We start from the raw sequence: 11869 nt of genomic DNA, 5'->3' as shown, positions 1-11869 counted from the left end.
GACGTTGTTTATTCTATCTTTTGTTTGGGTTGTTATCACAGGGACTTGCTGGTTTGGATGGATTGTTGGGGGTTGAAGGAAACGAAGGAGATAATGTAAGCATTGTCTGGTGAACAAGCAAAATCTTTATCCATTTGTTAACCGGTTGCCCCCAGACATAAAACGGCACATATTATCTAAAAGATCTTCCTTTAATTTGATTCGTCTCCAGGGTGATATTGGTTACAGAGGAACCCCTGGTCTGCCAGGGAAGATGGTGAGTGAAATACAGTCCTAAGCATAGCGTTTTGGAGGCAATATAAGTATACAGTATGTTGGAATTTGATGCATCCTTACTCTAATGATTCATGTTACAGGGTCGGACGAACTGGATTGAGTGGTGGTCATGGAGCACCAGGGTCAAAAGGGTCAAAGGTACGACCTGTGTTTGACCAATTGAGATACCCAACGCAGGTACTCTTCAGTGCATGCACATAGAGCTTGTCACGCCCTGGCCATAGAGAGGTTTTTATTCTCTATTCTGGTTAGGCCAGGGTGTGATTAGGGTGGGCATTCTATGTTTCTATTTCTTTGTTTTTGGCCGAGTGTGGTTCCCAATCAGAGGCAGCTGTCTATCGTCTCTGATTGGGAATCATACTTAGGCAGCCTTTTCCCCACCTGTGTTTTGTGGGTAGTTGTTTTCTGTTTTGTTTCTGCACCTGACAGAACTGTTTCGTTTTGTTCTATTTTGTTTCAGTTTTCAGTTTGATTAAATATCATGAACACTTACCACGCTGCACCTTGGTCTCCTTCTACTTCATAGGATGAGCGTTACAGAGCTATTTGGCCAAAACTCTTTATTTTGCCATGGTTTACATTCAGAACATTCCACCAATGTTTTGTCAAGGGTAAACTTGGATCTAAAGGAAAACGAGCACCTGCAGGGCCAATGGGGCAAAGGGTAAAGCAATACATTTGAAACCTTTACATTCATGGTTGATTGTAAATCCCTGTCTATATTCTCAGGCATTTTTCATATGCTTGACAACCAAGCTCTCTGGTATTGCTATTTTGCATTGGGTATTCCAGGGCTTGGAGGAGAGAAGGGGACATTTGGCCAGCATGGCTCAAAGGTGCTGTATAGGTCTCAATACTCAATAACATCTATGTTAGAGTAAAAGAACAGTATTCGTTTTCTATGGTGCCATATCATCGCTCCTTTATATCTGTTCTCCTCTCAGGGTCAGGCTGGGGGCAGAGGCCTACAGGGACATATTGGACCACGTGGAGTTAAAGTATGCTGGAATAAAGTTGGAAATCAATCAACAACACCTCACAATTAGACAGCAGATGACATTGCTGTCTTTTATTTAGGGGAATGCAGGACTGCAAGGGAATAAAGGGTGGCTAGATCCAAAAGGCATACATGTTATCTTGTGGAATCTCTTTTCCATATGAGTTAATGGAATCATATCCTGATACATTTTGATAACGGTATCAGAACAATATTTCTTATCAGTTTATGTCAGTGCATTGGTAGTTTATAGGGAGACATTGGTCCTCGCAGTCCACCTGGGAAAAAGGGCTCCCCTGGTCAACCTGTATATTTTGTCAATATTTCACAAACCTTTTCAGTTTGCTACAATTATGACATTTTGAAGTCTTGTTTGATCAATGTTTCTTTTTATTTTTCAGTGTCTTCTTGGAAAGAGAGTTAGTAACCATTTGGCATTCTAATGTCTATTGTTGGGGATATTTCCATGGTTTACATCTCAATCTATCATGCTCTTTGCAGGGAATGAAAGGGATACAAGGAATGCCTGGAGCTAAGGGAGTGAGAGGTCGGCGTGGACTACCAGTAAGGAGGCTTATTGTGTCTTTTGATCCAACTTAGAAACAGTAACTGAAGCCTTTAGAATGCAGTGTACAGTATATAATGGATCTATGTAAATGCAAGCCCCCATTTATGTTACAGGGGAAACCAGGTCCTCCTGGCCGTCCAAGAAATATGCGACCTGAATCCCTTGGAAAAATAATAAGATTTTAAGAAGTTGGTACCCGATTTATTGTAATCTAGACCTGTTTATTTGACTGTATGACTGAGGAATCATACTCTGCAGTCCACACCAAATATTTCCTCAACAATTGCATAACCTGCAATCCATGTCTCAGTCTTAAGTTATTAGTAAAACCTCCTAAAGTGAGTTTTTGGATGGCCGTTTTCCCAGCAATACCGGACCATGGCCAGGAGAACGCTTGACTCATTCCCTGACCATCACTCAAGCAGCTCCTTCAGCTGGCATCGGGGCACCAAAGACAGCCCTGCAACGAGCTGGGGCTGATTCATCCACACCTGCAGGATGGTGAGTAGAGCTCAGCAGTTAGACTGGCCACTGAGCTGATGTAGGCAACAAATCTAGTGAAGCCAACATCTCATCCTTTTTAGAGCTAGAGAGTAATGTGTTAGTTTTACAAAGGTGTGATCTTTCCAGGAAACCTTTACGTGGACCCTAACCAGGGCTGCCCATTTGATGCCCTGCAAGCGTTCTGTAACTTCACTGCAGGAGGGTTGACCTGTATACCTCCTGTGCTGTCACAAGTAAGTAGCTTGTCCTGAAATCGTACAACTTTGCGTATGTCTTGAGCAGAATATTGAAGGCTAGCTAGCTATTACTGCTAAAATAATTTCTCACAAACAGTACCATTCAAAAGTTTGGACACCTACTCATTCAATTTTTTAAATATTTTTTACTAGTTTCTACATTGTAGAATAATAGTGAAGACATCAACTATGAAATAACACATGGAATCATGTAGTAACCAAAGTGATGGAGTGCTGCATCAGATGATGCACCCGACCTCAACCCAATTGAGATGGTTTGGGATGAGTTGGACTGCAGAGTGAAGGAAAAGCAGCCAAAAAGCTGGTTGAGAATGCCAAGAGTGTGCAAAACTGTCATCTAAGCAAAGGGTGGCTACTTTAAAGAATACAAAATATATTTTGACTTGTTTAACAGTGGTTTGGTTACTATATGATTCATGTGTTATTTCATAATTTTGATGTATTCGCTATTCTACAATGTAGAAAATAGTAAAATAAAGAAAAACCCTGGAATGAGTAGAGCTGTGTTCGAATACCCATACTAACATACTGTATACTACATACTTAATGAGTATATACTACATACAATTAGTTCATTTTTAGTATACTGTAAACAAATAGTATCCTTTCAGTTGAGCGTACTAGCTCTTCGCCGATCTACCGGAAGTTGATGCTGTTGCTATGCAAGCTAGTTAGCATAACAAATTACTAGTTAGACATTTTATGACTTCGGGTGTGTTCTTAATTCAATCTGGAGTGCTCGTAAATTCAGAGCGCTGTCCGTTTGTAAATTCAGAGTGTACTGGACGCTTGGGCCGAGGAGTAGGGTTGATTTAAGCGTTCTGACTTTACAACGGCAGTCAAGCACCCAAGCTAACATTGGCTGGCTTGCTAGCTACTTCCAGACACAAATGAGTGACCACTGACCATTTTACTCACCCTAGCAGAGCTGGTTAGGTTGTTTTCATGTTATCCAGAGCATTGGTGACTAACTGTGCTGCTGGCAACAATTTAATTACGTTTTTTTGCCGACATTTACTGACACCGGCTATATTCAACCGGTGTTGAGTGCTCGTAAATTAATTATTCTGTGATCTGGTACACTCAGACGAGAGTGCTCTGAAATCAGAGTAGATAGCCAGAGCGAATTTACGAATGCCCCCGAATGTCCACTGAGAACGCACAACAACTATACCATGTAGCTAAGCTAAGAATGATGGGAATAATCAAGTCAATAAACATTGGTTAGTTAAATAGCCTATAGTTAATATACTGGCAAGTATGATGTATAAGTAGCCAACTGACGTTAGGTAACGTTAGCTAGCTAACATACCGGTACATACTGCTGTAATGATATACTATGTGGTTCGTAAGGACACCAGAGCTAACAAATTTTCAGCCAACATAACGTGTAAGGTCACTTATTTGAAAAGTAATAGCTTTTTTTTACATTTAAAATTTGTCATAATTATTAAAGCAAGGAATTTGTATCCGTTCTCGTACTTCGGCTGCATATTATCTGCCATTTTCTTCAAATCTGAAAACGATGTGAAGCCACGCCCTTTTCCTGAATTGCATTATGGGCCATAAAGTACAGAAATAGTGTCCTCTGCGTGTATAATTAATATTTTGGCAAATTTAGTACGACATCTGGGAAATGTTGGCATACTAAAGATATCCATACTATGACCAAAAATCATTCAATATACTCAATTCACTTCACAAATAGTACGGTTAGTGTGGGTAGTATGAGTATTTGAACACAGCTTAGGTGTGTCCACTTTTGACTGGTACTGTACATCATTTAAACATTTTTCTTTCATTTTCAAAAGGCATGTTTTTCTTCTTTCTTCTTCTTTAATGAGAACCAGGAACCAGAAAGTGTATCAACTGGTTTAGCCAGCTTGATGGTGGCTGTAAGGTTAAGACATACTGCACTGTACATTTAGAATCCATCTACTTTTTAATTACATTTTTTATTTCACCTTTATTTAACCAGGTAGGCAAGTTCATCATTTCTCTCTCCTACTGTAGTTTAAGTATGCCGATCTTGATGCGGTCCAGCTCCGGTTTCTACGGTTACACAGCCACTTTGCCGCTCAGCGCCTGACCATCGCCTGCCCTGTTAACCATACTAGCAGAGCAATCAGGAAAAATACAACAAACAGGGTTCTTCACTTTCTGGGAGACTCCGGTGTGGAGATTGGCTCAAACTATATGAGAGTATCGAGGAATGGTTGAAGTAAGACCCCCTCCCCCCCCAAAATGTGACCATTATACACACTAGGGTTGAATATTTTACTAAATGTTTTATCCTGAGAATAAATCACTTTTCTAACCCGGTATTTCCCACCAAACTGTAAGTGTCATTCGAAAGCATTATAAAACATAAAATAGACCTAAAGTGCATTTGGAAAATGTTTTCAGACCCGTTGACTTTTTCCACATTTTGTTACGTTACTTCCTTATTCTAAAATTGATTTTTTTAAATTATCATTATCAATCTAAACACAATACCCCATAATGTGCAAATGTGTAAGTAAAAACTGAAATATCACATTTACATAAGTAGTCAGACCCTTTACTCAGTACTTTGTTGAAGCACCTTTGGCAGCGATTACAGCCTCGAGTCTTCTTGGGTATGATGCTACAAGCTTGTCACACCTGTATTTGGGTAGTTTCTCCCATTCTCTGCAGATCCTCTCGAGCTGTCAGGTTGGATGGGGAGTGTTGCTGCACAGCTATTTTCTTCAGAGATGTTCGATCGGGTTCAAGTCCAGGCTCTGGCCGGAGACTCAAGGACTTTGAGACTTGTCCCAAAGCAACTTATGCATTGTCTTGGCTGTGTGTTTAGCTTCGTTGTCCTGTTGGAAGGTGAACCTTCGCCCCAGTATGAGGTCCTGAGTGCTCTGGAGCAGGTTTTCATCAAGGATCTCTCTGTACTTTGCTCCGTTCATCTTTCCCTCGATCCTGACTAGTCTCCCAGTCCCTGCCGCTGAAAACACCCCCACAACATGATGCGGCCACCACCATGCTTCAACGTAGGGATGGTGCCAGGTTTCCTCCAGACGACACTCTTGGTTTCATCAGACCAGAGAATCTTGTTTCTCATGGTCTGAGTCCTTAAAGTGCCTTTTGTCAAACTCCAAGCGGGCTGTCATGTGCCTTTTACTGAGTACTTTTAATAAGTGGCTTCCATCTGGCCATTCTACCATAAAGGCCTGATTGGTGGATTGTTGCAGAGATGGTTGTCCCATCTACACAGAGGAACTTTGGAGCTCTGTCAGATTGATCATCGGGTTCTTGGTCACCTCCCTGACCAAGGCCGTTCTCCCCCGATTGCTCAGTTTTGCCAGGCGGCCAGCTCTAGGAAGAGTCTTGGTGGTTCCAAACTTCTTCCATTTAAGAATGATGGCGGCCACTGTGTTCTTGGACCTTCAATGCTGCAGAAATGTTGTAGAAACATCTCAAGGGTGATCACTGGAAACAGGATATGCTTGAGCTCAATTTCGGGTCTCATAGCAAAGGGTCTGAATACTTATGTAAATAAGGTATTTCTGTTTGACTTTTTTTATAAATTTGCACAAAATTCTTAACCTGTTTTCGCTTTGTCATTATGGGGTATTGTGTGTAGATTGATGAGGAAATGTTTTTATTGAATCCATTTTAGAATAAGGCTGTAACGTAACAAAATGTGGAAAAAGGTAAGGGATCTGAATACTTCCCAAATGCACTGTATAGGGCTATATCAATCTAGAAGAGGATTATCTATTTAGATGCAATTTGAATGGAGTTGATGGAGAAAGAGACTCCGAATGCTCGCACCTGCACTGATTTAAAGCAACAATATGCGAGTGATAGTGTCACGACTTCCGCCGAAGTCGGTCCCTCTCCTTGTTCGTTCGGCGGTCGACGTCACCGGTCTTCTAGCAATCGCTGATCCACCTTTCATTTTCCATTGGTTTGTCTTTGTTTTCTACACCTGGTTTTCATTCCCCAATTACATGTTAATGTATTTAACCCTGTTTGCCATGTTTTTGTGCGTGACACTCACCTTCTGACAGATAGGCTGTTTTTAAAACACTGCAGCTGCAATTAAAAAGAAAAAAACACATCTTTACAATTAAAAAACAAGGTGACCCCGAAAAAGCCAGATGGAGATGGGTATATTAGACGCACATTCTGTCTTTTTATTGCTGTAGCATAGGCTGTTGCAGCAAATGTAGGCCTACATGTCACAAGAAAAAGTTACCATGATGAAATAATGGGTCTACATGCATTGTGAACTGCGCTCCATACTGAAATGGGCGTCTTTCCCCACCCTGAGCGTTGATGATTCATCATGCAGAGGCCGTAGAGAAGCCAGATTTAGACCTAATTTAACAGTTCCATTTCACGCCATGCTGTTAATATAAATAATTTATTATAACTTACCGGTTTCTTGCAGTTATTTATCCCAGGAAAAGGGTGCGATTTTGGTCGGTAAATCTCGGTAACCGGGTTCCCGCCATTCAACCGTAATACACACCTAGTACATTTGCTGCTTTATTTACATTTACATTTAAGTCATTTAGCAGACGCTCTTATCCAGAGCGACTTACAAATTGGTGCATTCACCTTATGAATTATGTTAACTACACGACAAGTCATTCTACATATTCATTGTAATTCACCGCCTGGCCAGTTGATGTCAGTCTAGACTTATAAAAAGACTACAGGGCCACAGTACAGTGTGTGTGACCGATGTGTACTGTAATTACAGCCTGATCTTTTCTGCTTGTTTTCCCATGTCTGTCACTCAAGTGGAGGTACGAGTATGGGGGAGCACAGAGATCCATAGAGGGGACTTGGAGCTGTTGCCCCTCAGGGACGTTAGTGTGGAGGGAAAGGGAGAACTGGGACACAGACCTCAGAGCTCTCCTGGGACCTTTGCTTTTTGTAGCCTCCGTTTATTCAGAGAGAAGCAGCAAGCACTGCTCAGTGTATGGGTCAAGATCATTTGGCTGCAATTCTTCATCAGGACAAAAAGATCTCATGTTGTTTGTTCGCTGTAGCGCTTATGTATAATTGCGATAACAACTAGCTGTACTGTATAATGAAATATGTATTTCTGAGTGTGATATAGTGTTATAATATGTGTATTTTATAAAGAAAAATATATATACCTGTTGTATTCATCTCCTGCTTATTGATAAAAAAAATCATTTAAAAAATCATTTCTCAGTGATTTACTGTGTGCTTATATGCTTCATATTTGATTCATGTGGATGTTTTAAGAATGTAATGTACTCATTTGTATTTTATTGTTAAGCTTTTGTAAATATCTTTGCTAATATTTTATCTCTTGTTTTTTATTCTTGCAAAAGAATACCTAAACTTGATGACCTCCAATAGCTGGATGGTCTAAACGTGTAGTAAATTGATATGTCACTTCAGCTTACTTTACAATCACATATTTTATGGTTTACAGCTATAATGGAATTAACAGCAGTACACCCTGTTGTCACAAATGGAATGAACTGAAATACAGTTGAAGTCGGAAGTTTACATACACTTAAGTTGCAGTCATTACAACTCGTTTTTCAACCACTCCACAAATTTCTTGTTAACAAACTATAGTTTGGGCAAGTCAGTTAGGACATCTACTTTGTGCATGACAAGTAATTTTTCCAACAATTGTTTAGACAGATTATTTCACTTGTATTGAATTGTATAACAATTCCAGTGGGTCAGAAGTTTACATACACTAAGTTGACTGTGCCTTTAAACAGCTTGGAAAATTCCAGAAAATGATGTCATGGCTTTAGAAGCTTCTGATAGGCTAATTGACATAATTTGAGTCAATTGGAGGTGTACCTGTGGATGTATTTCAAGGCCTACCTTCAAACTCAGTGCCTCTTGCTTGACATCATGTGCAAATCAAAAGAAATCAGCCAAGATCTCAGAAAAAAAATTGTAGACCTCCACTGGTTCATCCTTGGGAGCAATTTCCAAACGCCTGAAGGTACCATGTTCATCTGTACAAACAATAGTACGCAAGTATAAACACCATGGGATCACGCAGCTGTCATACCGCTCAGGAAGGAGAAGTGTTCTGTCTCCTAGAAATGAATGTGCTTTGGTGTGAAAAGTGCAAATCAATCCCAGAACAACAGCAAAGGACCTTGTGAAGATACTGGAGGAAACGGGTACAAAAGTATCTATATCCACAGTAAAACGAGTCCTATATCGACATAACCTGAAAGGCCACTCAGCAAAGAAGCTACGGCTCTAAAACCGCCATAAAAAAGCCAGACTACGGTTTACAACTGCACATGGGTACAAAGATCATACCTTTTGGAGAAATGTCCTCTGGTCTGATGAATTAAACAAAGAACTGTTTGGCTATAATGACCATCGTTATGTTTGGAGGAAAAGGGGGGAGGCTTGCAATCCGAAAAACACCATCCCAACCGTGAAGCACGGGAGTGGCAGCATCATGTTGTGGGGGTCCTTCACAAAATAGATGGCATCATGTGGAATGAAAATGATGTGGGTATATTGAAGCAACATCTCAAGACATCAGTCAGGAAGTTAAATTTTGGTCGCAAATGGGTCTTCCAAATGAACAATGACCCCAAGCATACTTCCAAAGTTGTGACAAAATGGCTTAAGTACAACAAAGTCTAGGTATTGGAGTGGCCATCAGAAAGCCCTGACCTCAATCCTATAGAACATTTGTGGGCAGAACTGAAAAAGCGTGTGCGAGCAAGGAGGCCTACAAACCTGACTCAGTTATACCAGCTCTGTCAGGAGGAATGGGCCAAAATTCAACCAACTTATTGTGAGAAGCTTGTGGAAGGCTATCCAAAACGTTTGACCTAAGTTAAACAATTTAAAGGCAATGCTACCAAATACTAATTGAGTGTATGTAAACTTCTGACCCACTGGGAATGTGATGAACGAAATAATAAAAGCTGAAATAAATGATTCTTTCTGCTATTATTCTGACATTTCACATTCTTACAATAAAGTGGTGATCCTAACTGACCTAAGACAGGGAATGTTTACTAGGATTAAATGTCAGGAATTGTGAAAAACTGAGTTTAAATGTATTTGGCTAAGGTGTATGTAAACTTCTGACTTCAACTGTAAGTGCAATGAATTATAATATGAATGTTTTTTGTAGGATGATGGAAAACTGTTGTGGCAGGAAACTGTATTTATTACAGAATGTGATTTGCAAGATAAACCCATGCTGGGTAGAATTGTTCTTAACTGCTAGGTTTATACACGTTCATGCATTGAGGATTAATCATTATGTGTAGAATATTTTCTCATCCTACCCTGCTAGCATGCCTTTAGACCATATAGCTATGGCTTTAGACTGTCACGGCAGTCTAAGTCTTCCTCGGTTGAGGAGAGGCGAGAAGGATCGGAGGACCAATGTGCAGCGTGGTCATTTTCCATGATTTAATGAACACGTAAACAAGACAATTACAAAATAACAAAATTAATTAACCGTCACAGTCCCGTGTGGTAACAAACACTGACACGGAAGACAACCACCCACAAATCCCCAACACAAAACAAGCCACCTATATATGATTCTCAATCAGGGACAACGATAGACAGCTGCCTCTGATTGAGAACCATATTAGGCTGAACATAGAAACAGACAAACTAGACACACAACATAGAATTCCCACCCAGCTCACATCCTGACCAACACTAAAACACGCACAACACATAAGAACTCTGGTCAGGACGTTACAGTACCCCCCTCCTGAGGTGCGGACTCCGAACGCACCCCTAAAACTCAAGAGGAGGGTCTGGGTGGGCAGCTGTCAGCGGTGGCGGCTCCGGCGCAGGACGAGGACACCACTCCACCATTGTCTTTGTCCCCCTCCTTAGCGTCCTTTGAGTGGCGACCCTCGCCCCCGACCCTGGTCTAGGAACCTTCACAAAGGTCCCTCCTAAATAGAGGAGACAGCTCAGGACAGAGAGGTCGCTCAGGACAGAGAGGTAGCTCAGGACTGAGTGGCATCTCCGGACTGAGTGGCATCTCATGATTGAGTGGCAGCTCATGACTGGAGGGCAGCTCATGACTGGAGGGCAGCTCATGACTGGAGGGCAGCTCATGACTGGCAGGCGGCTCTGGCAGCTCGGGACAGACAGGCGGCTCTGACGGCTCGGGACAGACGGGCGGCTCTGACGGCTCGGGGCAGACGGGCGGCTCTGACGGCTCGGGGCAGACGGGCGGCTCTGACGGCTCGGGGCAGACGGATGGCTCAGACGGCGCTGGGCAGGCAGGCCGCTCAGACAGCGCTGGGCAGGCAGGCAGCTCAGACGGCGCTGGGCAGACGGCCGACTCTAACCTGCTGAGGCGCACAGTAGGCCTGGTGCGTGGTGCCGGAACTGGTGGTACCGGACTGGAGACACGCACCTCAAGGCTAGTGCGGGGAGCAGGACCAGGGCTCTGGAGACGCACTGGAAGCCTGGTGCGTGGTGTAGGCACTGGTGGTACTGGGCTGGGGCGGGAAGGTGGCGCCGGATATACCGGACCGTGAAGGAGTACACGAGCTCGTGAACACCGAGCCTGCCCAACCTTACCAGGTTGAGTGTTCCCCATAGCCCTGCCAGTGCGGCGAGGTGGAATAGCCCGCACTGGGCTATGCTGGCGAACCGGGGACACCCTACGTAAGGCTGGTGCCATGTACACCGGCCCGAGGAGACATACTGGAGGCCAGATGTGTTGAGCCGGCTTCATGGCACCTGGCTCGATGCCCACTCTAGCCCGGCCAGTGCGGTGAGGTGGAATAGCCCGCACTGGGCTAAGCACGCGTACTGGGGACACCGTGCGCTCCACCGCATAACACGGTGTCTGACCAGTACGACACCCTCTCACTCCACGGTAAGCCCGGGAAGTTGGCGCAGGTCTCCTACCTGACGTCGCCACACTCCCCTTTAACCCCCCCCCCAATACATTTTTGGGTGAGCCTCTCGGGCTTCCAGCCGCTCTGCCTTGCTAGCGCCTCATAATGCGGCCTCTCCGCTTCCGCTGCCTCCAGCTCCGCTTTGGGGCGGCGACACTCCTCTGGCTCTGCCCAGGGTCCTTTACCGTCTAGGATTTCCTCCCATGTCCATTCCTCCTTGTACCGCTGCTGCTGTCGCTGCTGCCCGTTTCCACGCTGCTTGGTCAGGGTTAGGTGGGTGGTTCTGTCACGGCAGTCTAAGTCTTCCTCCTCCTCGGTTGAGGAGAGGCGAGAAGGATCGGAGGACCAATGTGCAGCGTGGTCATTTTCCATG

The 11869-nt window shown here is 43.4% G+C and overlaps 1 long non-coding RNA gene across 6 annotated transcripts; it reads left to right on the top strand.

Annotated features, from left to right (window-relative positions):
* Positions 1-38: 38 nt before the first annotated feature.
* On the top strand, positions 39-7797 carry LOC129855284 (uncharacterized). 6 transcript variants are annotated; one of them, XR_008759478.1, is made up of 10 exons: positions 39-95; positions 212-256; positions 357-940; positions 1069-1112; positions 1221-1837; positions 1955-2029; positions 2208-2342; positions 2472-2578; positions 4616-4823; positions 7385-7797. It is a non-coding gene; the product is annotated as an uncharacterized LOC129855284 (long non-coding RNA). The 6 variants fall into 6 exon arrangements; XR_008759480.1 differs by having other exon boundaries at positions 357-1112; positions 1221-1274; positions 1775-1837; XR_008759476.1 differs by having other exon boundaries at positions 1069-1837.
* The last annotated feature ends 4072 nt before the right edge of the window (positions 7798-11869 follow it).

This window comes from Salvelinus fontinalis, chromosome 5 (genome assembly GCF_029448725.1).
Source record: "Salvelinus fontinalis isolate EN_2023a chromosome 5, ASM2944872v1, whole genome shotgun sequence".
Taxonomy (NCBI): Eukaryota; Metazoa; Chordata; class Actinopteri; order Salmoniformes; family Salmonidae; genus Salvelinus; species Salvelinus fontinalis.
The sequence above is the reverse complement of the archived record's forward strand: the minus strand, read 5'-3'. Positions and strand labels throughout refer to the sequence as shown.